This window comes from Psammomys obesus, unplaced genomic scaffold, assembly GCF_907164565.1.
Source record: "Psammomys obesus unplaced genomic scaffold, mPsaObe1.curated_primary_1811, whole genome shotgun sequence".
NCBI lineage: Eukaryota > Metazoa > Chordata > Mammalia > Rodentia > Muridae > Psammomys > Psammomys obesus.
In genome coordinates, this window is record NW_026585894.1 from 16,418,959 (window position 1) to 16,423,536 (window position 4,578).

Sequence of the window (4,578 nt, forward strand, 5' to 3'; positions counted from 1 at the left end):
AATAAATAAATAAATAAATAAATAAATAAATAAATAAATAAATAAATCTAAAAAAAATACTAAACCCAGAATTGCTAAAACAACCCTCTACAATAAAAGATCTTCTGAAGGTATCTCCATCCCTGATCTCAAGCTGTACTATAGAGCAACAGTTATAAAAACTGCATGGTACTGGCATAGAAACAGAATGGTGGATCAATGGAACCGAACAGAGGACCCAGAAATAAACCCACACACTTATGGACACCTGATTTTTGACAAAGATGCCAAAACCATACAATGGAAAAAAGATAGCATCTTCAACAAATGGTGCTGGTCCAACTGGATGTCTACATGTAGAAAAATGAAAATAGATCCATACTTATCATCCTGCACAAAACTGAAGTCCAAGTGGATCAAAGACCTCAACATAAAACCGGACACATTAAATCGGTTAGAAAACAAAGTGGGGAATACCCTTGAACTCATTGGCACAGGAGACAACTTCCTGAACAGAACACCAACAGAACAGGCTCTAAGAGCAACAATCAATAAATGGGACTTCATGAAATTGAAAAGCTTCTGTAAAGCAAAGGACACTGTCATCAAAACAAAGCGACTGCCTACAGATTGGGAAAGAATCTTCACCAACCCTTTATCTGACAGAGGGCTAATATCTAGTATATATAAAGAATTGAAGAAGCTGAGAAACAGCAAACCAAGTAATCCAATTAAAAAATGGGGAACAGAGCTAAACAAAGAACTCTCTGTAGAGGAATATCAAATGGCAGAGAAGCACTTAAAGAAATGCTCAACCTCATTAGCCATTAGGGAAATGCAAACCAAAACGACCCTGAGATTTCACCTTACACCCATCAGAATGGCCAAGGTGAAAAACTCAAGTGACATCACATGCTGGAGAGGTTGTGGAGAAAGGGGAACCCTCCTCCTTTGCTGGTGGGAATGTAAACTTGTACAACCACTCTGGAAATCAATCTGGCGCTTTCTCAGAGAACTAGGAATAACGCTTCCTCAAGATCCAGCCATACCACTCCTAGGCATATATCCAAAAGGGGCTCAAGTACACAATAAAGACATTTGCTCAACCATGTTTGTAGCAGCTTTATTTGTAATAGCCAGAAGCTGGAAACAGCCCAGATGCCCCTCAACTGAAGAATGGATGCAGAAATTGTGGTACATCTACACAATGGAGTACTACTCTGCAATGAAAAATAAGGAAATTATGAAATTTGCAGGTAAATGGTGGAACCTGGAAAGGATCATCTTGAGTAAGTTGTCCCAGAAGCAGAAAGACACACACGGTATATACTCACTCATATAGACATATAACATAGGATAAACCTACTAAAACCTGTACATCTAAAGAAACTAATTAAGAGAGAGGACCCTGACTAAAATGCTCAATCCCCATCCTGATAGGCAAAGAGGCTATACATCAGAAGAAGGAGAAAACAGGAAACAACCTAGGAACCTGCCACAGAGGGTTCTCTGAAAGGCTCTGCCCTGCAGACTATCAAAGCAGACACTGAGACTTATGGCCAACTGTTGGGCAAAGTGCAGGGAATCTTATGTAAGAAGTGGGAAATAGTATGATCTGGAGAGGATAGGAACCCCACAAGGAGAGCAACAGAACCAGAAAATTGGAACACAGGGGTCTTCCCAGAGATTCATATGCCAAACAAGTACCATACCTGGAGATAACCTAGAACCCCTGCACAGATGTAGTCCATGGAAGCGTAGTGTTCAAGTGGGTAACATAGTAATAGGAAGAGGGACTACCTCTGACATAATCTGATAGGCCCGTTCTTTGATCACCTCCCCCTGAGAGGAGAGCAACCTTACCAGGCCACAGAAGATGACAATGCAGCCATTCCTGATGTGATCTGATAGACTAAGATCAGAAGGAAGGAGAGGAGGACCGCCCCTATGAGTGGACTTGGGGAGGGGCATGCGCCAAGAAGGGGGAGGGAGAGTAGGACCAGGAGAAGAGGATGGAGGGGCTTATGGGGAGATACAAAGTGAATAAACTCTAATTAATAAATAAAATAAAATAAATATGTTTTACAAAATAAAAACAAAAACTAAACCACAAAAAAATCGCAGAAAAACATTTGTCCAGCCCTTTACTCTGAGGTCGTGTTTTTCTTTTGCACAGGTGTCTTTCTTGGATGCAGCAGAATGTTGGATTCTGTTTCCACCACCGTTCTGTTAGTCTGTATGTTTTTATTGGAGATTTGAGTCTGCTGATGTGGATAAATATAGTTACCAATGAATGTTACTTCCTTTTATTTTGGAGTTGGTGGTGTTGCTGTGTTTCTATGCTTGTTTTCTTTTATTTATTTATTTATTTATTTATTTATTTATTTATTTATTTATTTGTTGTGAAGTTATCTACATCCTGTGTTTTCTTGGGTTTAGTTGATTTCATTAGATAGAAGTTTTCCTACCAGTATCTTCTGTAGGGCTGGGCTGCTGTATAGATATTGTTTAAGTTTATTCATTGGTTTTTGGGGTTGCTAGTGAAGCCATAATATCCTGATTTTTTTTGGATGTGTACTTATGCTAACCTGTAGCTATGTGCTTATCCACAACCTTCGCTATTTGTTCCTTGAGCCTGTACTTCAGACTGTGTCCCTCTCAGTCTGGAGTCTGGGGTATCCATCATGAAGATGAGAGAAGTCCACTGGTTTGAGAGTGGATGTTGGTGTTTCAGCTGTAGCAAAGGCAGGAAAGACACAGGCTCATGTGTGCAAGTGTGGGAGTGTGTGTGGAAGTGTGCTTTGACAGACAGGGTGCTAGAGCATGTAGATGCATGGAAATATGGAGCATAAGTGCAGGTAGAGCTGGTGCTGTTCGTGGGCGCAATGTGCATGTGCAGGTGCCCTGAAAACCTCAGTGCCCACAAGCTTGTCATGCAGTCCTTCAGATATTCAGATCTGTCTGGGTTGCACCATCTTGGCTCCAGGAATTGTTTGCCTGGACTCCACTGGGAGACCCACAGAACAGGGGCTTTGATGTTGTGGATGCTGTCCCAAGGATCCCTATGCTGTCTATAGTGGGGGTGTGGGTGGGAGAGATCTGATGTCTGGATGGCAGCGTAGCAGGACCCTGGATCTGAGGCTCTGCATTCACTCACTTGAAGGCGCATTCACTAGCTTGTGGGTCTATTCAGAAAGCACAGGGCTTCCCCCTTTTCTCTACTCTCACATTTGGGCATGCAGGGCAAATGAGACTGTAGAAGATCCATCAGCTCAGTTGTGTCCTCTGGCTGCCAGGCAGGGAGACCCATACTTGGGACAGCTGCCTCTGCTGTCTCCATCAAGGAGCATGGAGGCTCCTGTTTGGGGCAGCAGCCACCAAGCTGGGAGGCCCATACTGCTGCTGCCTCTGCCTTCTAAGTCACTGAGCACGGAGGCTCCTGCTTGGGGCAACCACTGCAGCCTTTGCCAAGCAGCAAGGCCTGTGCTTGAGACAAGGGGAAGTGCAGGGTGATTAAATATGCTCCACTCTCAGACCCCAGAGACGGCCACGGGGTGACCTGGATCCAAACTGTCCCAGCTCACAGGTTGTCCCCTCTGGCTCAGGAAGCCTCAATGTTGGTGTTCTGGCTTCAGCCGCCCCTCCACTCACCTGTTTCGGAGATTCAGATCCTGTGTCGTTCAGATATGGTGCGTGCTGGTCACTACCATCTTGGATCCCCATAAATGCAATTGTTAAAATGTAGAATTTATATTTGACACATCTTTCTCATTGTTTCTCTTATTTGAGATCATTTAGCTTCTTAAATCTCTGGAATTATTATCTTTCAACAGATGGAATTTTTTCAAAGCCCTTTCAGCCCCACTCAGTTTCTTTTCTGGAACAACGATAGTATGGATATTGGGTGCTTTCTTATCACCCCACAGGTCCCGAGTCTGTTATTTATTTATTTAAAATGATTTATTTTATATGCATAGGTGTGGGGGTGTCAGATCCCCTGGAACTGAAGTTAGAGACAGTTGTGAACTGCCATGTGGGTGCTGGGAATTGAACCCAGGTCCTCTGGGAGAGCAAACAGTGCTCTTAACAGTTGACCCATCTCCCAGCTCATGAGTCTCTTATTTAGTTAGTTTTTTTTTTTTTTCTATGTTCTTCAGGCCAAGTAAATTCTTTTTCTGTGTCTCCAAGTTCATTGATTTGATTCTCTGTTATCTGGACTCTATGACTGAGTATATCCTGGAAGGTGATTTTCTTTTTTTTTCTTTTCTTTTTTCTTTTTCAGTTCTTGGATTTTACAGTTCTGCAGTTCTCATTCATATTTGGTTCTCGTTTTATTTTGTTTTTTGTTTTCCGAGATAGAGTTTCTCTATATAACAGCCCAGGCTGTTCTGAAACTTGTTCTGTAGACCAGGCTGGCCTCAGACTCAAAGATTCACCTGCTCCGGACACCCTCCACCCACCGAACCCAGCTGGGATTAAACACATGCACCACTGCCACCCTGCTCTCACTCATATTTGTATAAATTCTATATGTTTGCTGAGGCTTTCGGTCTCTGTTTTCCAGGGAATTTGGAATTCATCTTTTACATTATGTTTATG